This window comes from Aquarana catesbeiana, linkage group LG02 (assembly GCF_042186555.1).
Source record: "Aquarana catesbeiana isolate 2022-GZ linkage group LG02, ASM4218655v1, whole genome shotgun sequence".
Classification (NCBI taxonomy): Eukaryota; Metazoa; Chordata; class Amphibia; order Anura; family Ranidae; genus Aquarana; species Aquarana catesbeiana.
This window is the reverse complement of record NC_133325.1, coordinates 699,776,919-699,804,721: the sequence shown is the minus strand read 5'-3', so window position 1 is coordinate 699,804,721 and position 27,803 is coordinate 699,776,919. Positions and strand designations below refer to the sequence as shown.

General features: G+C 45.1%; 1 long non-coding RNA gene across 1 annotated transcript; it reads left to right on the top strand.

The window, feature by feature from the left end:
- The first annotated feature begins 2,262 nt into the window (after positions 1-2,262).
- LOC141130074 (uncharacterized) lies at positions 2,263-27,748 on the top strand. Its single transcript, XR_012241977.1, has 3 exons — positions 2,263-2,363; positions 15,322-15,458; positions 26,345-27,748. It is a non-coding gene; the product is annotated as an uncharacterized lncRNA (long non-coding RNA).
- The last annotated feature ends 55 nt before the right edge of the window (positions 27,749-27,803 follow it).

Sequence of the window (27,803 nt, the reverse complement as noted above, 5' to 3'; positions counted from 1 at the left end):
AATACTGCTTTTTCTAAAAGTCATTATTTAAGCATGCTCTCTTTCCCTCTATTATCTTAAAATGCAAATAGGAGTGCTGCTATTAAGCGCAGCATGTAAGCAAGGCTACTCAAGAGCTGGGATAATGTATCCTGTTCCTAGTTCCAGTGCCCACACTGTCTGCTCCTGTGTGTACAGATGGTGGGTGTGAAACCCCAATTCACCATCCGCTTGGTCCACCTTAGCACTAATCTCTCAGTTCAGCCAGGGCCTACTTCCATCGCAAGGCCTTAGATTCTCCTTGTGCTTGTAGGCTAAAGTTGGCCATAGATAAGTCTTTTTTTTTTTTTTCAGCCAAGCATAAGCTCTCGCATAAGCGAGGTGGATGGAGAAATCCCCCCAGTGCCTGGTCCTGCTGTCAATATAAACTAATCAGCAGCAGGCAGCCTATTGGCTGCAGTCACTGATCGTCAATAGTTTTCCAATTTGTCAGGATGGCCACACACTAATTGAAATTCTCCAGGTCCCTGCTGAATCAGAGGAATTTCGATCTGTCTATGGCCAGCTTAGGGCTCAGAGGGACGAGCTTAACACCCGAGGCTCATGAGATATGGGGGCTCAGGTCACCTGACTGAGCCCTGTTTGAGAGGTCCTCTTCTCACTTCAACTGCAGCCACCAAGAGTGTGTATAAATCTGACAAGCTGACTGTTAGCTGTCACATGGAAGCAATTTGGCCGCTGTGTAGCCACCAGATTGTCCCCCCCGTATGTGTGCCCCCTGCTCCTCCACAGTGCTTCCCAGATTCTACACGCTCCTTTCGGTTAATGACCAAGAAGAAACACAGGAAGTGTCACTTCCAGATCTTGGTTTCACTTTCCCCAACCAGTACGAATAGGCACGCAGCTAATGGAGTGTAATGTGCACCCCATTAGCTTCAGTGGAGGACAGGTGAGACATTAGGGGTCTCATTAAAGGGAACCTGTCACCAAAAATTGCATTACATAGGGGACTTTTTGTCCTGTAGGGGCTTTTAAAGCACCGCCTATGAAAAATATAAGGTAAGTTTGTCACCATGTTGGGTATCTTTTTACTCATCTTTTATATTTTACCAAAAAGTGGATCATTTATTGAGCTTGTGTGCCCTAAAATTGACTTTAGTTTTTTTTCTGAAATTTGATATATACTGTATAATATTTTGAGGGTTTTAGAGGCCTTCAGGCCATCAGGCTCAAAACGATTTTTTAAACGTGTGCAAAAAACACAAAAATAGCTCTTGCAGCAGAAGAGTTAAATAACTTAAAAAATATATTTTTTAGTCCCAAAGTTGATAAATAATAAATTGATATAAAAACAGTGTACACTCACTTTAAAGAGAAGGCAAAGATCAAGGTCTCTCATATTATTTCTTTTGGTTGAATGTTCTTAGCCTATAGTGTTAGGCTCTGTTGGTTGAATGTTCTTTAATTCTTCTGGTCGAATGTTCTTTTTCTCTTAGGATCGACAGCTAGGGAATGTTAAAGTGATACTAAAGTCTCCTTTTTTTTTTGTTTCAAAATAACAAACTACAGTGGTTTTGCACAGAGCAGCCAGATCCTCCTTTTCTCGGGTCCCTCTTTGGTGCTCCTGGCCCCTCCCTCCTGTTGAGTGCCCCCACAGTAAGCAGCTTGGTATGGGAGCACCCAAGCTGAGCCGCAGCTCTGTGTATCCATTAAAAAAATGGAGCCACAGCTCAGGCCCCACCACTTCTCTCTCCTCATTGGCTCACTGACTTTGATTGACAACAGCGGGAGCCAATGGAGCTTCGTTGCTGTTTCAGCCAGGGAAGAGGGACAGCCGAGTCTCTCCGGCAACAGCGCTAGATCGGAGGGAGCTCAGGTAAGTATTAGGGGGGCTGCTGGACACAGAAGGATTATTATCCTAATGCATAGAATGCATTAAGATAAAAAAAACTGACTTTACAGCCACTTTAAAGTCACCCTGCAAAAGGCAACATATACAAACTGACATTTCACACATAACAAACATTACGAGTATTATTTGCGAATTTCGACTTTGTTAATACTGAGACATTCACAAAGCATTTTTTTAAAAATAAATAGACCCTTTAGTGTCTGATGATGCAATCAAAGCTGTATGTTCTAAAAAAAAAAACAGATCACCACCTGATTTGAGTTCCTTTGTCCAGTACTACATGTATCGCATATCCTATATCTTATAAACACAAGCCCACAGTCTTTCCTGTCCTGTAAACAGATCCATTCCCACATTTCAAATAACTAAATAGTTTACAAGATTAGGGAGACTGTCATGTGAGGAGAGAATAGGCAAACAGCCAAACCCCTGTGACTAGTCCAATGAAGATTCCAGGCACTGAGACATTTTGGTAAGCAGATTACTGGGTTTTGTTTGCAACTTATTATTGAAATATTTTTCTTTTTACATTCCTCAAAGCTGAAACTTGGGTAACAAAAAATCGATTGATTGTTCCTTTTTTCACAGTTTTCTAATAATTAAAAAAAAAACATTTGGAAGTGCTTTTATTCAAAGTGATACTTAAGGTAATTTTTTTGTACATTAAAATAAAAAATAGATTATACTTATCTGCTCTGTGCAACAGTATTGCACAGAGCGGTCGCTCCCCTCCTGTTTTGCAGTCCCCTATCTGCTCCTTCCTCCTCTGGGTGCCCCCTTAAGCCGAGTATGCACTGTACGCTTTTTTTTTTGTTCAACCCAGTGGGCTGAAAGAAAAATAAAACTGACAGATCACCTTACTAACACAAGCGATGTTGGTGCGGCGATCTCCCCCACTTTACCTTTATATTCTGACAGGGCGACTGACTGCCAGAACACACTGATCAGCGCTGGCAGCCATTGACAAATTGATCAGGTCCCTGGGCATTTTGGCTAAGATCAAGTGTAGTAACTGTTCTTATCAGTTTCCGGGAGGGAGAATGACGGTGCCTCTTGTTGAGTGGGGAGCTGGCGAGTATCCCTTCTGATGTAATTAGGTAAGGAATAGTGAGAGTGGTGGGAGGGCCTTTTTCCTCCCGGGTTGAATCTGGCCTGGTGCACCAGGCTTGTCCCCGGTAGTAGGCAAGGCTCTCCCTAAGCTTTCAAAGTTCGGACACCTTCCTGGTAGGGATGAGGCTGCACTGGTCTGGCCGAGGGCTGAGCTGTGAAAGAAGCCCATGGTGTATTTGCCCCTGGAGTGGCAGTCCAGGGGTGCCAGAATTCTCACGGTGGGGGAGCTCACCCTGGGTTTTTGGCACTATGGCCACTGCACCATGTACACACTTTTTCACACCTGCCTCTAGACGTTTGGCCGGCTTTTGTTGAAGGAGCATAATCAAAAAATGTCTGCCAATCAGCATCCGATCAGTGCTCTCAGCAGGGGAGATCGCTGTATTAACATTGCATAGTTAGTACAGCGGCTCCTCCTAAGCTATCCGTTTTTTTTTTTCATTCAGCCTGCTGGGTTGAACAAAAAAAAAAAAAGTAGTGTGTACCTGGCTTGGCTATAGGAGGAAAGGAGTCTTTAGACCTCAATACTATCTTATGCTTGAATAAGACTAGAAAAAGTTCTTGACGGGATAATGCTGCCAGCTCAGACAAATGTCTTGAAGAGATAATGGTGGCAAGGGCCGCAACCTTGTGAGTGAGAGTGATAAGGGGAATATCGCTGATAGGTTTAAAGGGCAGTCTTTGAAAATCCAACAGCACCAAATTTAGATCCTATGGACTCACAGGAGATTGAACAGGAAGAGCCACGTGAGAGACACCCTATTTAAGGGTATTGATCAAACGATGGGAGGCCAGCCGAGATTTGACTCTTCATGGTACTCAAGGCCAAATGCTGATTTAGAGCTGATTGTAATAGGTCAGGATTTGTCGAATTGAGTTGTTCCTGGGGTGGAACTTTCTTTTCTGACAGCTCCATGTCAGCTTACCACTGGATATGCTCTGCCCATACCCCCACCTGCAGGACCTAATGCATATATTTGACTCCCTCTCCCAGGCCCGCATGTTAATTTTGGCAAAATGGTTCTCTTCAGCGAGAGGCCATAAATAATCTTTTTTTGTTTCTGCATCATCCCACCCTGGTTAGCTAGTTAATGCCCAGTAGTAAGACTGACACCTCCACCACCATGCTTGACACTCCCACCACCATGCTTGACTGTAGGCAAGGCACACTTGTCTTTGTACTCCTCACCTGGTTGCCGCCACACACGCTTGACACCATTTGAACCAAATAAGTTTATCTTGGTCTCATCAGACCACAGGACACGGTTCCAGTAATCCATGTCCTTAGTCTGCTTGTCTTCAGCAAACTGTTTGTGGGCCTCCTTGTGCATCATCTTTAGAGGAGGTTTCCTTCTGTGATGCCAGCCATGCAGACCAAGCACTGACAGGCTGACTCCCCACCCCTTCAACCTCTGCAGCAATGCTGGCAGCACTATACATCTATTTCCCAAAGACAACCTCTGGATATGACGCTGAGCACGTTCACTCAACTTCTTTGGTCGACCATGGCGAGGCCTGTTCTGAGTGGTACCTGTCCTGTTAAACCGCTGTATGGTCTTGGCCACCATGCTGCAGCTCAGTTTCAGGGTCTTGGCAATCTTCTTATAGCCTAGGCCAGTGAAGGCGAACCTTGGCACCCCAGATGTTTTGGAACTACATTTCCCATGATGCTCATCTACACTGCAGAGTGCATGAGGATCATGGGAAATGTAGTTCCAAAACATCTGGGGTGCCAAGGTTCGTCATCACTGGCCTAGGCTATCTTTATGTAGAGCAGCAGTTCTTTTTTCAGATCCTCAAAGAGTTCTTTGCCATGAGGTGCCATGCTGAACTTCCAGTGACCAGTATGAGAGAGTGAGAGCGATAACACCAAATTTAACACACCTGCTCCCCATTCACACCTGAGACCTTGTAGCACTAACGGGTTCCTATGACACCGGGGAGGGAAAATGGCTAATTGGGCCCAATTTGGACATTTTCACTTAGGGGTGCACTCACCTCAAATGGAAGGTGGAGGAGCGCAAGGTCTCTAACATCCACCAGCTCTGTGATGTCATCATGGAGGAGTGGAAGAGGACTCCAGTGACAACCTGTGAAGCTCTGGTGAACTCCATGCCCAAGAGGGTTAAAGCAGTGCTGGAAAATAATGGTGACCGCACAAAATATTGACACTTTGGACTCAATTTTGACATTTTCATTTAGGGGTGTACTCACTTTTGTTGCCAGCGGTTTAGACATTAATGGCTGTGTGTTGAGTTATTTTGAGGGGACAGCAAATTTACACTGTTATACAAGCTGTACACTCACTACTTTACATTGTAGAAAAGTGTCATTTCTTCAGTGTTGTCACATGAAAAGATATAATAAAATATTTACAAAAATGTGAGGGGTGTACTCACTTTTGTGAGATACTGTATGTGTGTTCGTGAAATTATATAAATATATAAAACAGTGAACTGGTTTTTCTTGCTCTACCTTTACTGCTATTATTGGAAATACTGGGAGGGGAACGTTTTGCTGAGTCACTTACAGTCTGCATGTTTCCAGAGGGCATAGAGGAAACATTAGGGCATTTATACGTAACATATTAAAGTGTCACCTTACCTTATTTCTAGCACATACACAACCAAAATGATGTTTCTAGAATTTAAGATTTTATTCTTCCTGCCTGGTACAATGGTATGGTGATTAAAAGAGAGCATATGCTCATCCAAGTCAACAATAAAACCTTTGTTTCTAGTATAATATAATAAACTGTACTTTTACTTTATACTTTACTTCTCAACCAATGACAGTTACAAGTTCAGGGTGTACTATGACTTTTTACCAGGAAGTACATAAAAAGAAAAAAAAAAAAAAAAAAACAGTTTACTTTTTAAAGCAGACCTGCCACTTTCATGTATGTGCTAGACCCCCCCCTTTAAAAAAGCAAGGTAAAAAAAAACACAAGCTGACAGCATCCGGGTTTGGCCATCAATCCATAATTGCAGCTGACTGCTATGTGTGCGGCTATGTGAACAACAGCAGCCAATGTCAGCCTGCCATTAGTTTAAATATGCCTCAGTCACTCCAGCCACAAGAATCGTCTGATTCTTGCCGCTGGAACCCGGTGACCTCATGTAGCCAGCCATTTGCATGTGGCCTAAAACTGACCTAGCAGTTAAAGCAAGTAAATTCAATACATATCACATATTTGCTCACTTCTGAAAGCATTTATTATATCTGTTCAACAAGTGCAAAAAATGTAGCTGTGTTCATCTACCCAGAAAACCTGTGAGCTGATAACTTACCGTACTCTCTGCCTCCGGGCTGTTATCGGTTAGCAATGTTCCCTGCTATCCCAGTGGACTACAAAACACCTCCCCCTGCTATATAGAAGAAAAGGAGGTGTTGTGTAGTCCTAATAGTGTTATGTAATCCTAAGACCAGCTTCACACTGGGGTGGTTTTCAGGCGCTTTAGCACTAGAAATAGCCTCTACTAAGCGCCTGAAAACCGCCTCCCATTCATTGCAGTGTGTCTTTTTACACTGGGGCGGTGCGCTAGCGGGAGGTTCAGAAAAGTCCTGCAAGCAGCATCTTTGGGGCGGGTTTGGAGCGCTGTATTTAGCTCTCCCAAAACGCCCTGCCCATTGGAATGAATAGGCAGCTCTTTCAAACTTTCAAAGCGCCTGAAAAGCAATGCAAAACGGGACTTTTTACCCTCTTTTTGCTTAAACAGCACTAAAGCGCAGCTAAAACGAGCGGCGCTTTAACGCTAACGGCTGCCGCTTTCAGTGTGAAAGCAGCCTTATACACTCCCTATTCCTTTAGACTGTTAGTATGGTTGTCACCTTAGGATAGGAAGTTAGGTAATGGCAGGGTTACCAGGTTAAATTAAAGGAACAGTGCTGTCACCACATCCAAGGCCTTGTAAGCTGCAATACTATCATATTTTGTACATTAGATATGCTTTAACGTTCTTAAAACGAACCTAACTTTATCCTTTACTCTTAAAGGATAACTAACGGTTAGTTTTTTATTATTTTTTAACCACTTCAATACCAGGCACTTATACACCTTCCTGCCCAAGCCAATTTTCAGCTTTCAGCGCTGTCGCAGTTTGAATGACAATTGCGCGATCATGCTACACTGTACCCAAACAAATTTTTTATCATTTTGTTCCCACAAATTGAGCTTTATTTTGGTGGTATTGATCACCTCTGTGATTTTAATTTTTTGCGCAACAAATAAAAAAAGACCAAAAATTTTGAAAAAAAAAAAGTTTTTCTTGGTTTCTGTTAAAACATTTTTGTAAATAAGTACATTTTCTTCTTCAATGATGGGCACTGATATGGCTGTACTGACAGGCACTGATAAGGCGGCACTGATGGGCACTGATGAGGTGGCACTGATGATAGGCACTGATGGGCACTGAGAGGTGGCACTGGTATGTGACACTAATGGGCACTCGTAGGCGGCACTGATGGGTACTTATGGGTGGCACTGATAGGTGGCACGGATGGGCACTGATGGACACTGATGGGTGGCACTGATGACACTGATGGGTGGCATTGCTGGGCATCACTGATTTTATTTGTGCCATAGAGGTGCCAGTCAGTGCCCATCTGTGGGCACTGATTGGCATATGCCGGGCATTAATTTGCACATGTGGATGGCCATGGGGGATGTACCTGGCCATCCACATGTTAGGTGCTTCCCTGGTGGTCCTGGCAGCCTCCCTGGTGGTCCAGTGTAACAATCAGCACAGACCTCCCTGGTCAGGAGAGCCGCAGATTGGCTCTCCTCTATTCGCGTCTGTCAGACGCGAGTGAGGAAAAGCCGATCAAGGGCTCTTCTTGTTTACATCGTGATCAGTCGTGATTCGACACGGCTGAGCACGTGGTAAAGAGCCTCCGTCGGAGGCTCTTTACCGAGATCAGTGTAGCGGTGTGTCAGACTGACACACCGCACCACCGAGCGCCGCAATGCGCGCCCCCACGGGCGCACGGCGGCTGTTATCCTGCAGGACGTCATATGACGCCCAGTTAGGATAACTGAACCACCGCCTGGCCATCATTCTGCTATAGGCTGGGCGGGAAGTGGTTAAAAACAAACATGTCATACTTACCTTCTCTATGCAGTTGGTTTTGCACAGAGTGGCCCCGATCCTTCTCACCAGCGACACTCCTGGCTCCTCCTCTTCTCGAGTGCCCTGTCGGAGAAGCGCTCTCCCTCGGGACACACGTGCGGGCGCGCTCCAGTGTCCTGCTGCTGGCATGTCATTTTTTTTTTTTCCCAGAGGGTCCCAGCTCCCACTTCCTCCCGGTGCACCACAGCACTGGAAGGGAGATCACCTCTCCCCCCTCCCTCTCAGCAATCATCTGGGACACGTCACAGGTCCCAGATGATTGCCCGGCCAGTCACGGCGCGGCTCACACATGCGCAGTAGGTGCACAGCCAGGCGCCCACACTTACAATGCCAGCGCCGCAGAGAGGAGGGGGAGACGAGCGGGGCTTCGCTCCCCCACATCGTTGGACCCTGGGACAGGTAAGTGTCCAATTATTAAAAGTCAGCAGCTGCAGTATTTGTAGCTGCTGACTTTTAATTTTTTTTTTTTTAGCAGAACTCCGCTTTAAAGTGGCTGTAAACCCACTAAAAAATAAACAAAAACAAAACAAAAAAAAGCAAAAAAAACTGCAAGACAAAGGCATAATGACCTAGTATACTATAGCATAGCATACTAGTGTAAACACCCATGCGATCAGATTTTGGTGCGGACAAAAAAAAAGGGCCCTGCGCGATTTTGGTCCAAATGCGATGCAAATTCAGCTATACAGTCTGTATGGCTGAATTTGCATTGCACAGACATTGCATGTGATTTGCACAGCAGTGCGGTGCGAATCACATGCGATCTCTAATGCCGCGTACACACGTGCGGACCTTTCGACCGGACTGGTCCGATGGACTTTCCAACAGGCTTTCGACGGACTTTTGACGGACTTCCGACGGACTTTTGAACGAACGGATTTGCCTACACATGATCACACCAAAGTCCGACGGATTCGTATGTGATGACGAACGACCGGACTAAAATAAGGAAGTTGATAGCCAGTAGCCAATAGCTGACCTAGCGTCGATTTTTCATCCGTCGGACTAGCATACAGACGAGTGGATTTTTCGACCGGACTCGAGTCTGTCGGAAAGATTTGAAGTATGTTTCAAATCTAAAGTCCGTCAGATTTTCGACTGGAAAAGTCCGCTGAAGGTCCGATGAAGCCCAGATACGATCGGATTGTCCGCCGGACTCGGTATGTCGGACCAGTCCGATAGAAAAGTCTGCTCATGTGTACGCTGCATAACACTGCATATGTGTGAACTGGCACTTATAGCCAGCTTTAGTTATAGTTAAGTATAAGTTTCATCCCTCAAATGTGCATTATGTGTGTTTCCTATATAATCAGGTTATTTCAGGAGGCTCCATGCAAGATGATGTGACTTACAGTTAGCAAGATCAAAAATAAACTAGTACAAAATGTTGGCTGGTTGTATGCCCTGACATGTCCCAGCATTAGTCAGCAGTGACACATCTTTACCAAGTAAATTTGTTTAGACATCCCAGTGTGTTCACTGACCAGAATAGCTTCTACTGCTTAGCACTCTTGTGGTCACAACAAATTGTCATGGTGATATCTACTATGGGATGTTACTAACGCTAAGTGAATAAACACAGGACTGATTATGCAATGTAACAGAAGCTTTTTATGGTGAGAGCCGACCTTTCAAATCTGAACGCTTACACCTACAGACAATACATCCCTTTGACCTTTTTCACATTTGACATGAACGTCCATGGTTTAGTGTATGCTGGAGGAATCTCCATTTTTTGAGTATTTCTGCTCTATTAACAGAGACGGAAACAGGACTGAGTAAAGTTCTCAATCTACCCGTAGCACTCTCTGAGTGTTCAGTATAGGAAAATTTAGTTGGGCTCCTCTGTAGAGTTAGTTGGCAGAGCTCCAAATGCTGAGTCTCTGTCACCTCCCCCTGGCTTCTAGAACTGTTGGAGAGTCCTTGAACTTAGATGGCAGAGGAGCAGAGATGAGGCCTGAATATTTATGAAGTCTCCTCCAATCCCTGGTTGAGGAAAGCCCAGAAGGTAGAGGGATAGCCCATAAATATTCTGGAGCCTGGCCATGTGGGTCCAGGGCCCGGTTGCCTGGAGGGGACCCCTGTGCTGGGGGATGGAAGGAGCCAAAGGAAGAGAGAGAGAATACAGCAGGAGAAGACTCATACCCTTCCAGCTTCAGCTAGACTTAACTGAGCCATCCTGGGAGCCATTGGGTCCTGTCCAGCAGAAAGCCTGTTCAGCAGTCACATGTGCCACAGGATTCGCCTAGAGCAATGTTTCTCAACTTCAGTCCTCAAGTACCCCCAACAGGTCATGTTTTAAGGCTTTCCATTATTTTGCACAGGTGATCTGATTAGTTTCACTACCTTAGTAATTACAACAGCCGTTTCATCTGAGGGAAATCCTGAAAACATGACCTGTTGGGGGTACTTGAGGACTGGAGTTGAGAAACATTGGTCTAGAGGACTGAGTGAGTAGCTTCAACCACTAACAGAGCCTATAGAGGAGAAGCAGCCAGGTGCAATACCAAACTAGCTTTCTAACAAGGGATAGCTTAGAGCCATTAAAGCCGGTACAGCTATCCAACACCTCTTGCTTGGGGAACCTAAAAAGCAGCTAGGTGCCTTGAGCCCCTGTATCCAGTAATTGGAGATCTTTCTTTACCAGTTGAGCTGATCCATTTTTTTCCTACGGTAGGACAGCCTTGCAATTTTTTTGGTAGCCAGAGACAGTTTACAGTCCCCAAGTTGCAAACTACACTTCTGGGCATCCATTACCTTCCCATCCTTATCCAAGTGCATCCCCTAATAAACCAAAAACAAAACTAAAGCACCCTGGCCTGGTTTTTGACTACCAAGTGAATGGTGGAAAATTCCTGTTGACTGGCTGTGCACGTGAAGGAGAACCCAAAAATCCAACGGCCCTTATGGGGGGTAGCACTACATGCCTGATCCTTCATAATTCATCTAAGAGTTGTTGCCTAGTACAAATGTTCACTCTTTATACACAGCCAGACAAGTGTGCAAAAGAATTCAATCCTGTCCCATGAATGGACATTTTCTGTGACTAATTTGGCCAGCATTTAAATGGCATGCCTGTCACTCATAGTAAAGTTCCTGCTACACTACAAAAAGGCGCTTTTCGGCCGCTAGCGAGGCACTCTTAACCCCCCACTAGTGGCCAAATAAAGGGTTAATAGTGCCGAAGCGCTTCGGCAGCGGTGCCCATTGATTCCAATGGCAGGGGCAGTGTATACACCGCTCCTCCACCGCCTGAAAGATGCTGCTTGCAGGACTTTTTCTAATGACCTGCAAGCGCATCGCACCAGTGTGAAAGCACTCGGGTTCCTCACATTGGGGCTGCAGGGGAGGCGTTTTTCAGGCGCTTTACAGGCGATATTTTTAGCCCAAAAGTGCCTGAAAAACACCCCAGTGTGAAAGGAGTCTACGTGTGAACTACCTGTGCTTCTGTGTTATGGCAGACACAAACCGTAAAGGTCTTTGTGCACAGATGCAGACTGCCATCCCTTGGCACTCATTGTTATGTATGTGTATGCCTTTTTGCCATGATGCCCCTTGTCCTCAGCCTGTCTCCCTCAAGGACTACAAGCCACCAACAGGTGCCCATTCAGTCTTTGTTTCCTACCACAGCTCACGTTTCGCTCTCCAGTTCTATCCACCACAGCACAAAATAGATTACCGCGCACACATACAAAAATTACATTTTAAATCCTGTGAGGCTATTTAACACCTGAACATAATAAAAAAATATGGGGATTTGATCATACTATATGGTCATATAGTGCTAAGCCCACTCACTGCATCAAAGTACCCCATTATCAGTGGGTAGTACCCCATTATCCACCACTGCATCGCTTTCCGTAGACGACAAGCACCCATGGACTGAATTTAATGTTACATCTTTTTTTTTTACTAGCAAACGGTCATTTATAGAGCTGCCCAGATGGTCAAAAGTAGAAGCACTTGCTACATGCTTAGCTGCTTGCCTTTCATTTCTTCCCTACAGCTGCTCAAAAGACATTTTTTTTTAATTTTTAGGCCCCATCCATCAGTACAGTCCACCCCTATACCCATGATTATGTTCGTCGGAGAAATCCCCCCATGCCACATGTGCTACTGCTATATGGTTCTGTTTCCCTGAATGTCATTTTGTAAAATATCCCTCACTTTGGTCTGTATAAGAATTAGTATATAATATGCTTCCTGTCTTTTATTGCTGTAGCTTGAAGCAATGACAATTCTTTGTCTCTGTGTCAGTATAAGAAAACACTTTCTGATCGGATCTGGAACAAGTGAGTCACCTCCACTCAGCGTCCTACTGTATTTATTCTATGAAATGAAAGGCAATGTGTCTCTGACTCTCTCTGCTGGTGGATTCACATAGTTCATGCAATAATACAGATTACATTCAGCACACTGAAGCCTTAGGCTGGAAATAATAAAGACGTATCCAAGAATAAGTCAAATAAATCTGTTCTCAGATAGGGAAGGATTAGAAGATCTGTAAAGTTTTTGCTGTCTGTGCCCCTCATAGGTAGGATTACCCTTTGTATTCACTAGGTGACCATTGTTACCAAGACAAAAAGAATTGGAAATCCAACATTTTAGGACCCACTTACATTACCACTTTGTGGGATTATCGCAATTCGCAGTAACGTATGTAACACGCACTGGGATGCCATTCATTTTAAACAGTACTCCAATGTACTAAAGCAACGCACCTGTGGTATTGTTGCCATGCATTGCATTTAAAAAAAGGGTCATATCCAATTTCAGACACACTGGGGTGCGTTAAAAACCTATTCATTTCAATAGGCTGCCTTAACACAATACATGGTAACACGTGATGTAACAGGCCCTTAAAGTTGTCACCAGAACAAAAGGGCACACTTGTTTTAGTGACAACAGTCTGGCCACACGTGGCTCATGCTTCGGCCTCCTCCTGCTGAATAGGCTAAATTTCGAGACGTGGGTGGACCTGTCAGTACCACTTGGCTCAACAAAGTTTGACCTTTCAGTGGACTTGTCCACGGAACTGGGTGGAAATGGTTGGCCCAGCAGTGACTGCAACCAACCAGATCCAGTCACTGTACAGGTATTCAGCAGCCACAGATCCCACTGCCAGGGGAGGTTCCTTCATTCACACTGCTTAAAGGAGCTGTAAAGGCAGAAGGTTTTTTTATCTTAATGCATTCTGTGCATTAAGAAAAAACCTTTTGTGTGTAGCAGCCACCCCAGCACCCCTCTAATTACTTACCTGAGCTCCATCTCTCTCCAGCGATGTCCACAAATGTCTAAGCCGTCCAGGACACTCCTCATGATTGGCTGAGACACAGCAGCGGCACCATTGGCTCCAGCAGCTGTCAATCAAAGTCAGTCGGCCAATCAGGGGAGAGATGGGGCGGGGTTGGGTCGGGGCTCCGTGTCTGAATGAACACATGGAGCAGTGACTCAGTTCCAGTACTCCCATAGGGAGCTGCTGACTGTGGGGGCACTCGATAGGAGGGAGGGGCCAGGAGCAGCAAAGAGGGACCCGAGAAGAGGAGGATCCGGGCTGCCCTGTGCAAAACCACTACACAGAGGAGGTAAGTATAAGGTTTTTTTTTTTTGGTTTTTTTAAGCGAGACTTTACAATCACTTTAATGCAGATGGAAGCATCCATTAGATTTCTTTTGTGTAGCCTGTGGGCTGAGCAAGAGAAATCTGTATCTGTGTGGCTAGCTTAAAGTGGTTCTAAAGGCAGAAGGTTTTTTTTACCTTAAGCGTTTGTTACCCTAACATTTCATATTCCTGATATGTGCCTGCTGTACCATGTACTTGTATGAAAAAGTATCCTGTTTTCTTTGTAGCACTTCCTTTGTGTGAAATCCCTGGTGTTCCTGCTAATCCCCTTGCTTATCTTTTAAAAACTGACCACACTAAGCAGGAGAGCACATCATGGTCAGTTCTCTAGCTGTGTTGGGAACTCAGCCTGCTCTCCTCCAATGATCAGACTTGTCCTGACATGCCCCCCCCTCCCCCTGCACAGCCATTTACTGGCAAGCTCAGTGTACTGCTGCTTCCCCTCCCCCCAGCTCATATGCAGCTGAGAACAGAGGGAATGTGATCACAGGGAAAAAATGTATTTATAATGTTTTTTTTTTATATCTATACAAAAATGTTTTGCCTTTCATTTCTATTTTAAACTTAATGGGTTGTTTTACAAGATAATGCTGCATCTGTCCCCCGGCGCCTCTTCACTGAGAACCGAGCCACTGAACACCGCAGATGGCTCGGTTCTCACTGCTCCCCGAGCTGACTGTCAATCAGCAGCTCTCCTGCTCTGCTCCTCCACGCTCATTGGAGCACTGAGCTGTGGAGGGGTGGGGAGTGGCCGTCTCAGCGGCTTGCTGAGAGGCTGAGACTGCCATCAGTCCAGGCACCTGGCGGATCCAAACTTCCAGAGTCGGGATGACGCGGTGCCCGGACTGATCTTGGTGACGTCAGCAGAGAGCGGACTTCAGAATATGAATTGCACTCCTGTGACCCATAGGAGAAGCCCAGCCGAATGAGCTCAGAATGGACTTCTCCTATATGGATCGATCGATCAACTTGGGTACATTCAGCCTGCCCATACATGGTTCGAAACCAGACTGTGGTTCAACTCACTAGACACCATCTAAAACTGAAAAAAATCAGCTTTGAATAAAGTGTATATAAACTCAGGTACATGAATTTCCTATACTGCAGTTTACCAGTCTTTAGATGTGGTGGTTGCCGTTGTTTTCTTCCCATCAGGCTTCTTTTCCTGGTGATTCTGCAAATAACACAATTTCAGGCCAAGGTTGGCAAAGCTCACTTACCTTGCTGTATTTATAAAGAAGAAACATTGTCACCCTTCTGTGGAGGGGAGCATGGTGGCATTTCCCACATCACAGGTTTAAATCATAGAAGCTATGTCCAGAGGTCTTCCCGAGGCAAATGGCTTTTCCCATCTCTGCCAATGAGAAACCTACTGGATATACACATTAGACACTCTTTCTCTTGATGGGTTAAATGAGAAACTGGATTATAATACCATTTTGTGACACATTTTTATGCATATATTTTATTTATGCCTGTTCATCCATGTTAACTTTGATTTTTCAGGGGTTTCCGCCACAGTAGATGTCTCCCTGAGTTCCATCTTAACTTCCTCATTTCCTCTTGCAGGGTGGAGCTCCAACCCCTCAGCTTCCGGTAGAGAAACCCTGGTCTTCCTTTCAGAATATGCTTTCTTACTGTTTCCCCCTGAGGTCTGAGGAGGAGTGGGATTGTCTTCAAAGGGGGAAATCCATAGCCAATCCAAGGTTAGTTCCTCTTCATCACTCTCCTCATCTGGAGGCATGGATTCCTGGTCCCAATAAACCCTAGGCCTCAGTATAGGAGTCTGATAAGCCTCGGGGCGAGAGATTTAAAGCACTCGAACAGCCTCAGATATAGGCAGCAAGTGATTCCGATGCACAGTTTTGAGGGGGCCAGTCTGGCCGGATTTGATACATGAGAAGCCCAGCTAATCGTTTGCAGACAATATAGAGCTGGGAGCGCCACTGATCAGCCAAATTGTGTTTCCCGGGCACTCCCAGGTTGTGAAACAACACCTGATCTCCAGGCTGCAGGTCTTGAACCCTTATGCCGTGTACACCCGACCGGACTTTTCTACTGAATGTGTGGGCTTCATCGGACCTTTTCTGTCGAAAAAACTGTCGGACTTTAGAAATAGAACATGTTTCAAATCTTTCCGACAGACTCGAGTCCGATCGAAAAATCTGTTCGTCTGTATGCTAGTCCGACGGACAAGAAAGGACGCAAGGGCAGCTATTGGCCACTGGCTATGAACTTCCTTATTCTAGTCCGGTCGTACGTGATCATGTTCGAAACGATCGGACTTTGGTGTGATCGTGTGTAGGCAAGTCCGCTTTGTTGGAACACCGTTGTAACTCTGTCGAAAAGTCCTTCGGAGTTCAGTACGACGAAAAGTCCGGTCATGTGTACACGGCATTACTTTGAGGTCAAAGTTTTTCTTGTTTCTTTGTTCTCTGGCAGTAGATGCTTCCCTAGCTTTTTCATATACAGTCTTTAAATTCTTTCAGGGTCTGTCGACATACCCTCAGTAAGAGGCCTGGGATGTGTGATCTAACGATGTTCCAAAAGCCAAATCCACTGGCAAGCGAGCTTCCCTGCCAAACATCAACCGAAAATGGGAGTATCCAGTAGAGTCATTCGCTGTGCTATTGTAAGCATGAACCACTGCAGCAATGTGGTCTCCCCAATGTTGTTTCTTCTCCAAAGGAAGGGTTCCTAACATATTCAACAAAGTGCTGTTGAAACGCTCAGGTTGTGGTTCTCCCTGAGGGTGGCAAGGAGTGGTCCTGGACTTTTTGATACTCAAGAGTTCACACAATCTTCGGATTAGCTTACTCTCAAAATCCCAACCTTGATTTGAGTGTAGACGCTGAGGCATTCCATAAGCATGAAAAACTTCTCCATTAGGGTCTTCGCTACAGTACTGGCTTGTTGATCCCTAGTAGGGAAAGCCTGAGCATAACGAGTAAAGTGATCAGTCACAACCAGGACATTACTCTGCCCACTCAGGTCAGGTTCCAAGCACAAGAAATCAATGTGCACCAACTCCATTGGTTCCTGACTCTGTAGATGACTCATTGGGGCTGCCCTGCCTGGTAAAGTCTTTCTCTGAATACATCTGATGCAAGAGCAACAGTAGCTTTTTTTCAGCCCTTATGGACGGCCAATAAAATCGGTCCCTGACTAACTTAAAGGTCCTATCTGGATCTAAATGGTCATGGTCTTAATGGAGAGTGGTCAACACTGTCTATCCGTGTTTCTCAGGAAGGAACAATTGATGAACACCTCCTAATTCCTTAGCTGGGCCTTTCCAGTATACATGTGTGAGAAAGTGCAGTGCTAATTTTGTGAAATAAACTACTAAGAAAACTGGATTTACACAACTAAATAAACAGTAGTTCAAAATGATGCAATTCCTTCCACCTTAAGAAAGTGAAGATCACTGTGTAGATATTTGAGTCCACATCACTCACAAGTGTGAATATCAATCGTGAGAGAAAACAAATTAATAAAAAAGTCCAAAAAGTAACATAATAAAAAGTGTAGGCCACAAAACTCGAAACAGGAAAATGCAACCACCGATGTGACCCTTTGAGTTAGAGGGATAGCCAGAAAAACCACCACCATTGATAGGGGGAGGCTTACTGGAATTTGTTGACTTGAGAAGGCTTATACCGCCCAAGTCAAACAGGCTTGTTAATCAGTAAACCCGATGGGTACAGCTGGTCCTGGATCCAGAACGATCAATCCATATCAACGGGCCAAAACATCAATGGAATGTATGACTAGATGACGATGTGTTAAACATCAATGGAATGTATAACCAGATGAAGGCTTGTTAGTTGAAACGCGTTGGGTGGACCTACCTACATGCATCACTCTTTTCATCTGTATCTATGTACGATACGCCCATTTTCAACCATCTAAATGTGAGTGTTCATTTGTAATGCTTTTTATTAAACGCTTTTAAACGGTATCACGCTATGCAAGTTCTTTTCATTATCTTACACATGCTACGTGGTACCGAGCCTCTGTCCTCTACATGAAAGTTTGGTTTATATCTTCTACATTCCATTGATGTTTTGGCCCGTTGATATGGTTGCATTTTCCTGTTTCGGGTTTTGTGGCCTACACTTTTTATCATGTTACTTTTTGGACTTTTTTATTAATTTGTTTTCTCTCACGATTGATATTCACACTTGTGAGTGATGTGGACTCAAATATCTACACAGTGATCTTTACTTTTTTCTCCTTAAAATCAGGGGAAAATCGTGGGTGCGTGTTATACGCCGATCCCCCGCAAATTGTGAGCCTCTCGGCGGCTCTCAGCCGCTTTTGGCCGTTCTCGGCAGCTTTCGGACGCTCTCTGCGGCTCTCGCAGTCCCACATGCGCGGCTGAAAGCCGCCAAGAATGGGCGAGAGCGTCCGAAAGCCGCCGAGAACGTCCGAAAGCTGCTGAGAGCGGCTGAGAGCCGCCGAGAAAGGCTGAGAGCGGCCAAAAGCTGCCGAGAACGGCCGAGAGCCGCCGAGAACGGCAGCGCCATTTTTAAACGGGAGTTCAGTGTACTGACAAGTAAATGACACAGGGGCAAGGCTGCAATGATGTACACTGACAAGGATGCAATGATGTACACTGACAAGGCTGCAATGATGTACACTGACAAGGCTGCAATGATGGACACTGATAAGGCTGCAATGATGGACAAGGCTACAGCTGGACACTGACAATGCTACACTGACACTGACAAGGCTGCAGATGGACACTTATAAGGCTGCATTGATGGGCATTTAAATGTAAGTTTTTTTCCTTAAACTTCCCTCCTAAAAGTTTTTTCCTTAAAATTTCCTCCTAAACTTGGGGTGCGTGTTGTACGCCGGAACGTGTTATACGCTGATAAATACGGTACTTAACAGCATCTACGGATACCGAGCTGACAAAGATTTCTTTATAAGGCTACCCAAGGGGTCTTCACGTTGGTGACTCTGCATGCCCTCTCTGGTTAATTGAGGCAATTCTTGACTGCGCACTTGTGTCAAGTCACAGTAATATCTTGGCACTCCAGCAGGGGTGACTCCCACAGCTTCGGCCCCTGTCACCCCTTTATGCCTGTTCTCTACTCCTTGACATACAGCCAGTACTCCCTCCAAGGACAAATGGACCCAGCTTTTCTGGGCAGTATCTGTGGCGTAGGGTCTTCGGGGAAAGAGCATCAGCATCTCGATTTCCCACTCCTGGCCGATATTTCAAACTGAACTGGAACTCAGACAGAGCGGCCAACCACCGATGTCCAGTGGCATCCAGTTTGGCAATGGACAGCAAGTAAGTCAACGGGTTATTATCCGTCTTCACCACAAACGTGGCCCCATACAGATAATCTTGTACCTTGTCCACCACAACCCACTTGAGGGCCAGGAACTCCAATATGTGTACTGGATAATTCTCAGAGGGAGTGAGACTGCGACTCACATAGGCCACCGGGTGGAGTTCTCCTTCCGATTTTTGATACAACACAAGGTTTAGAGGAATCAGCATAGGCCAACACAGGCGCTTCAATAAGGCTCCCTTTCAAACGTTCAAAGGGTCTTTCACACTTCACTGTCCATTGCTCTTGAATAGATTCACGTGGCTTCCTTGGGCCTCCAATGTGGACCTTCTGCAGGTCATCACCCATCTGCTTCTGCAATAACTCATTCAGACGTTTGGCAATCTGTGAAAAGTTCTTCACAAATCTTCTATAGTAAAAGCAGAAACCCAAAATCGACCTCAACTCAGTGACGGTGCTGGGGTGGGGCCAGGAGGTAACAGCCTCCAACTTCTGAGGGTCGGTAGCTACTCCCTCGGCTGAGACCACATGTCCAAGATAGGTGACTAAAGTCTGTTAGAATTGACACTTCTCTAACGACGACTTCAGCCCTTCGGTGTGTAATCGTTGGAAAACTTTCTCCAATCAAGCTTCGTGCTCCTCCAATGTTTTGCCAAAGACGATGATATCATCCAGATACACCAGCACTTCTATCAAGTTCATGTCTCCCACGGTGTTCTCCATCAGTCTCTGAAAGGTGTCAGGCGCCCCTGTTAGCCCCTGTGGCATTCGGTCTAATTAAAAGAATCCTAGAAGACAGATAAATGCCGTCTTCTTGCGGTCCTCCAGATGCATGGGTATCTGATAATATACACTCTTCAGATCCAGGACACTGAATCATTTGGCTCCTGATAAGCATTGCAGGGCCTCCTCTATGCGAGAGGTCATGTATTGATCTGGAATAGTCCTCCGATTCAAAGTTTGGTAGTCAATACACATCCGAAGGGACCCATTTTTCTTTCTCACGACCCCAATAGGAGTGGCATAAGGGCTCCTGGATTCCATAATGACCCTTGACCTCTTCAGTTCAGCCAACTGCTCTCAAAGTTCCTCTAGGTCACACAGAGGGGTTCATCTGGCTTCTCCAGAAAAGGCTTATCTTCGCTTAGCCGAGTTCGGTGTTGGGCACTCCTGGCACAACCCACATCAAAGTCATTCTTGGGGAACATTTTCTCCCATCGAGCTAATTGAGCTTCGATTCTTTTTTCCCGTCTGGGAGACATATTTGGGCACTGGATGGTGGTCTCACTTCCACTCTCCTTCTGGGTTAAGTCGTCCCCTGTCACTGGGGTGGCAGCACTTACTTTCCCAATCACCATACGAGGCTTCAGGCTGATTGGATGGCTGGTGACATTCCTCACACTGACGGGAATTCAGCCCCCACTTCTCAGTAGGGCCCTAGTGGGTACTATCTTCGGAAACAGTTCTATCCTGTTCTCTTCCTCCAGTGGATCGGCTTCTACCACCACGTATGGATCCATGACAACTTAACAGTGGCTTTCATGCAGGTTCTTTCTCCAGACTGAGAAGCAAAGTAGGCTTCATGATTTCTTTGCTTACTGAGAGAGCTTTGGCCTGGACCCACCCTTTATGGGAGACGCAAAAACCCTGTCGTCCTGAGTTACCCAGAGTTTGTGGCTTTCTTGAAAAGGGTATTTGACGTTCCCGCACTCTCTACTTCTGCTGCCAAGAGCCTCGTGTCCATCAAACAGAGTACGAGAACTGTTGCCGATTATGCCATTGAATTTCGCACTCTGGCGGCAGAGATTGCTTGGAACAATTAGGTCCTCGTGGCTGCTTTTTCTCATGGTCTCTCGGATACCATCAAAGATGAGATAGCAGCCGGAGACATACCCACTGAGCTGGAAAAGTTGATCACGTTTACCATTCTCATTGACTCCAGTCTCTGAGAGAGACTGTCAGGGCTGGCTCAGCCCTTCCTTCTCTGAGCTTTCCGCTCAGCTGTCGGCTAATTGCCAGCTCTCTTCTCTCTCCACAGTTAACCAGCTGTTGTGGATCTGCTCGTCAGTCCTGCCTACTTAAAGACGTCCAGCTCACTTCATTCCTGCCTTCGCCTTGGTCATATCACTAGAAACCATCTCCTGTGTTCCTGTTTAAAGACTGGCTTGCTGACATCCCTTCTGGCTCCTTATCCTGCTTGCTGTTCCTCTACTTGGATCCCTGACTTCTGTGTCTAAGCACTCGATTCTGATTACCCGATCTGGTTACTGAACTCTGGCTTGGCTGATTACCCGATCTGGTTACTGAACTCTGGCTTGGCTGAATACCCAATCCGGTTACTGGACTCTGGCTATGCTTTGACTATGCTTACTCTATTTACCTTATTTTTATTAATAAACAAGTGTGATCTTACTGTACTTCTGTCTCGGTCTGGTTCATGGTTTCTGACAGAGACCTTCCTTTAAGGACCGTTTGCAGAAGCCTCCTGTACGATTGGCTCCGAGCTCTGCAGTCCCACCCTTGCCTCCCTCACCTCCCATGCCTCCTGGTACTGAGTCTGCCAGTGAAGTAGAACCCATGCAGTTGGGCTTCACATGTCTCTCTGTCTGCGGAGGAGAGGTCCTTTAGGAGGAGGGGGAGATTGTGTCTTTATTGTGGCCAGGCAGGTCACTTCCTGAAGTTAGTCCTACCCATCCGGGAAAACGTTGCACCTGAGGTCCTGTAGGGGACAGACCTTAGGTGGTGCTGTTACATCCCAGTTATCCAGAAGGATAAGCCCCGGGTTACGGTTACCCTTTGTTGGTCTGAGTCTTCCATCGAGATACAGGCTCTAATTGACTCTTGGGCTGCAGATCTGTTCATAGATGGTGCCTTTGTGTCTAAGCACTCGATTCTGCTGCAGCTTCATGCCACTCCACTTGCCACTGAGGCTACTGATGGGAGACCTCTACAACCTGACCGTGTGACTCATGAGACTGCTCCGTTGACCATGGCTGTAGGGGCTCTTCACTATGAGATAATCCAATTCCAAGTTATTCCCTCACCTCATTTCTCAGTGGTTATTGGTTATCCTTGGTCACAGTGGCACAACCCCTCTTTTGATTGGCTTTGTGCCGAGGTTCTTTCCTGGTCGCCACAATGCAGGAAAACATGTTTTCAGAAAGTGGCTAAGGTCTTGTGCACCTCTTCCCTCTCCTCCCTGCCGGAGGAGTACCGCAAATTTAGCGATGTCATTTCAAAGGTCAAGCAGGTAGTTTGCCTCCACACCGGTCGTATGATTGCGCAATTGACCTTCAACCTGGTGCCATACCCCCTCGTGGCCAGGTTTACCCTTTGTCTGTCTTGGAGGTCAAAGCCACGGAGGAGTATGTTGCCAACGCACCCTCTTGAGGACTCATCCGTAAAGCCTCGTCCCCTGCTGGTGCTGGTTTCTTCTTTGTGAAAAAGAAGAGTGGTGAACTGAGACCTTGTATTGATTATAGGGGTCTCAATTGCTTCATGATTAAAAATGCTTATCCGATTCCGTTGATTATGGAGTTATCTGACCGCCTCAAGGGAGCAACGGTTTTCACGAAGCTTGATCTGAGAGGGGCATACAATCTTGTGAGGATCAAGGAGGGCGACAAATGGAAAACTGTGTTTAATACCAGAACAGGCCATTACGAACACCTTGTAATGCCGTTTGGTCTTTGCAACGCCCCCGCAGTTTTCCAGGAATTTATCAACGATGTCCTCTGAGATTTGTTGCAGCTATGTGTGGTGGTTTATCCCGATAATATCCTCATATTTTCCAAGTCCCTAGAGAGCCACCACACAGATGTCTGCTGTGTGCTTCAGAGGCTGAGAGATAATAACCTGTATTGTAAATTGGAGAAGTGCGAGTTTCATCGTGAACAGGTTAAATTCCTGGGTTATGTAATTTCCACTGCTGGTTTTTCGATGGACCCAGAGAAACTTTTGACAGTTCTACAGTGGCCCCAACCCATGGGTTTACATCCATTGCAACGTTTTCTCGGCTTTGCCAATTATTATCAGAGATTTATTCGTAATTTCTCGTCTTTGGTCTAACCCCTGACTGACATGACCAGAAAGTGGTCCAGAATTGGTCTCTGGATTCCATTATTGCCTTTGAGAGTCTCAAGGCTGCCTTTGTTTCTGTTCCTGTGTTGGTACATCCTGATCATACGGTGCCATCATCCTTGAGGTTGATGCATCCGAATCTGGAGTTGGTGCCCTACTGTCTCAACGTCCTACCTCTGAGAGCGGTATGCATCCTTGTGGCTACTTTTCCAAGAAATTGTCTCCTGTGGAATTCAATTATGAGATTGGGGACAGAGAGTTGTTACAGATCATTTTAGCCCATACGGAGTGGAGGTATCTCCTCGAAGGTACCACTGTGCTGGTTCTTATTTTGACTGACCATAAGAATCTAACATTCTTGCCTGAGGCTAAATGCCTCTCTCCCAGAAGGGCACAATGGGCTTTTTTCTTGTCAAGCTTCAACTACGTAGTCTCATTCTTACCTGGTACTAAGAATGTAAGGGCTGATGCTTTGTCGCAACAGTTTTCTCCGCTTCCAAGTTGGAGTCGTTCCTGTTCCTGTCATACCTCCCGATCGTATTCTGGCTATGGTTCGTACCAGTCTCACTTCACCTTTGGGTGACAAAATTCTTGCCGCTCAAATCCATTCTCCTCCTGAGAAACCTTGTGACCGCTGCTTTGTCCCTGCTTTGAGAGTCTCCGCACTCCCGTGCTCCAGTGCAAGACGAGCAACATTTTTTAATAAATTTTGACTAATATTCAACATCGCTTGATATTCAAGCGATGTCTTGATATACAAGTCACAACTAGTGAGTATAAAAGAGAAGAGAGACGCCTCTAAGTGTAGCAATATGGATACATTTAATGAAGGTACAACATTTAGCAACATATTGCTGCACTTGGAGGTGCCTCTCAACTTTTATACTCTGTAGTTCTTGCTGGATTTTGCCTCTAATCGCCTTGTGGAGGCTTCCATTTGTGGATGGACATTTTATGGTTACACAACTTGGTCACATTTCTATAATCTTTATGTATGGATTATAAACCAAAGGACTTATGAATAAATGGTTGTGGAACTAATCATTTGAGTTTCCATTATTTCTTATGAGGAAATTTGCTTTGATATACGACTGCTTTGGATTAGAAGCATGTTTCTGGAATGAATTATGTTTGCAATCCAAGGTTTTACTGTATTAATAGTTTACAGTAAATGCGGTGATCGACTGAGCTGTATATGGCTAGCTTAAATGCTAATTCCACCTTTTACAAAAAAATCATAAATGTACATATGTATACTATATTTGCAGAAAAATAGCATTTCATGTTTTTTTGCAAATAAGCCAGCAAAAGATCACTAGTGCAGTGATCTATACAATTGTGCTCCATTGAGAACTTCAAGTCCGTATGCCCTGATGGCAGATGGGACTTGTAGTTTATTCATTAACAGATCTCTGTGAATGGATGATGAAGCTGTGTGGGTGGAACACCAATTTCACATCTGACAGCCGTGGGGGAGTAGAACCCCTGCATACTGCTCTGGGGGGGGACGGGGACATTAGGGGGTGTGGGTCAGCTTGGCACCTTGTTACACCCTAAATAAGTAACATGGTCTTAATGGCGGAGTTAGCCTTTAATCCCACTGCTAATCAGTCAGGAGACATCGGAGACAACTAACACAAAAGATCACATTTACCAAACATTGTTTTGTTATACAAATCTTTGGCTAGCTGCATGCTCCGAAAACAACAGACAACAAGCCACATGATTGTTTTAAAGAACATTCTTTTGCATTTTCTCACATAGTGAAGGTGAATTGTAAACACGATTCTTGTATGTACAGGAGGAACAATTCATTGCAATACAGATCACAATGCTTTCATGAATATTCGGAACATTTCCAGCTCACTGGGAGGCAACAGCTAGTGTGAATGCACACAGAGAGTCTATAGATGTGTGTTTACCCTTCAGCACCTCCGTCAGCCAAGCAGTGTGACTGTGAGCAGATGGTAATACTTGTATTTATCTGCTTCTTTTCTTGACGTTCAACGGAGCAACAATGGCGTGAACATTGGGACAGCTGGGCAGCTCCCTGATGAACATAACACTCCGTAAAATAACAGGTGTCACAACTGCACCAACACCAACAATGAGGGTTTGTCATTTTCCCAGGAAGGTCGGAACTGATTTAATATGTGTACAAGATTATATATATATATATATATATATATATATATATATATATATATATAATCACCAAAAGTATTGGGACACCTGTCTTTACAAGCACCTGAACTTTAATGGCATCCCAGTCTTAGTCCATAGGGTTCAATATTGAGTTGGCCCATCCTTTGCAGCTATAACAGCTTCAACTCTTCTGGGAAGGCTGTCCACAAGGTTTAGGAGTGTGTCTATGGGAATTCTTCCAAAAGCGCATTTGTGAGGTCAGGCACTGATGTTGGACGAGAAGGCCTGGCTCACAGTTTCCACACTAATTCATCCCAAAGGTGTTTTATTGGGTTGAGGTCAGGACTCTGTGCAGGCCAGTCAAGTTCCTCTACCCCAAACTCGCTCATCCGTGTCTTCATATACCTTGCTTTGTGCTCTGGTCCAAATCATTTGATGGAGGGGAGATTATGGTGCGGGGATTATGGTGTGGGGTTATTTTTCATGGGTTGGGCTTGGCCCCTTAGTTCCAGTGAAGGGAACTCTTAAGGCGTCAGCATACCAAGACATTTTGGACAATTTCATACTCCCAACTTTGTGGGAACAGTTTGGGGATGGCCCCTTCCTGTTCCAGCATGACTGCTCACCAGTGCACAAAGCAAGGTCCATAAAGACATGGATGAGCGAGTTTGGGGTGGGGGAATGTGACTGGCCTGCACAGAGTCCTGACCTTAACCCGATAGAACACCTTTGGGATGAATCCACATCAGTGCCTGACCTCACAAATGTGCTTCTGGAAGAATGGTCAAACATTCCCATAGACACACTCCTAAACCTTGTGGACAGCCTTCCCAGAAGAGTTGAAGCTGTTATAGCTGCAAAGGGAGGGCCAACTCAATACTGAACCCTACGGACTAAGACTGGGATGCCATTAAAGTTCATATGCATGTAAAGGCAGGTGTCCTAATACTTTTGACAATATAGTGTATAAATGTATATACACATACAGTATATATAGCTACTGTATATAGTGTAGTAGTATGTGTCCTGTTTAACCTGTTCCTGTAACTTTGTCTTGACAGTGTACCATGGGCACAGGGCCCCATAGGGGAACGATCCTACATCCCGGCTTAACCTGTTGACAGTCCTCTGCACAACTGCTTCAGACCTTACATCAATGGAGTCCACTCTTCTCTTTGGGCACAAGTTTAATTCCCAGGCATATGGAGGTTAGGAGAAGTCCACACCATGAATGCCTTTAGTAGTATACTGAATCTATAGAAGCATAAATATTCATATACTTCACCTATCCTTCAAAAGGTGGTGGCACTGAGCTTAAGTTACAGACGTAGTTCAGAGAGATCGATCAGGACTGGAGAGACGAGAGGCCGGCTACTCACAGGAAGGCAGTGCCAGAGTCCAACATCCCATAACAAAACTCCTACCATTGCTCCAGACTTCCCCGCTATGAAACGAATAAGAGGACCAAATGAGTACATGTTGAACTGGTCTGGTCAACCCAGAAAGATAACAAATAATCCCTTTCCATGTGACAACTAACCCAGGAGAGTTCTCTGTCTTCCTTATATACCCTTACTTAGGGTGCCCCTCTCCAAGCATGGCACTTAAATTGGTAATAAAACCAAAAAATGTAATATTTAGCAGTTTACTAATCCTTAGATGTGGTGGCTGCATTTCTTTTCTTTTTAGGCTTTATTTCCTGTTTTCACCTGTTGATCTGCCCAGTAACACACTTTCTGTATTGCCCCCATGCTGGATGAAGGAGCACAGAGGGCACATCAGACTGCAGCATTGTTAATCTGGGGATAGGGAAATGTTAGATGGACTAGCAAATTTAGATATAACAAACTCAAGACAAACTTCAGCCCTCACTGCAGTTACACTAGCAGTTACAGCAACAGTTTTTCTTTTTTTTAGTTTTGGTATAAAAGTTTTACATGAATAAATTAAAGCTAATCATTTTAAGCACCCCTGTCAGTAATAAATGGTTTGCCTCAACACTCTTAACTGATACATTTTTGTATGAGAGCTTGTTCTTTGGGGGAAAAAAACAACAGACTTACTGGCTAGATCACCAGATGAAAATAAAGGAAAGAAAATCTAAAAAGGAAAACTAATACAGTAAATTTTATCTAAGAATGGGTAAGCTGCAATATAATAAATATTTACTTTTAACTCTGTTGACTCCTGAGTCATCCCTGACTCCTTGTTTTGGGGACATCTAGTGGCTTAAGAGGGAATTACAACAGGGTCACCCCGTGTCCCATCCTACATACAGTGCCTTGAAAAAGTATGCATTCCCCTTGAAATTTTGCACATTTTGTCATGCTACAACCAAAAATGTAAATGTATTTTTTGGGGATTTTATGTGATAGACCAACACAAAGTGGCACATAATAGTGAAGTGGAAGGAAAATGATAAATGGTTTTCAAAAATTTTTACAAAGAAATATATGAAAAGTTTGGTGTGCATTTGTATTCATCCTCCTTTACGCTGATACCCCTAACTAAAGTGGAACC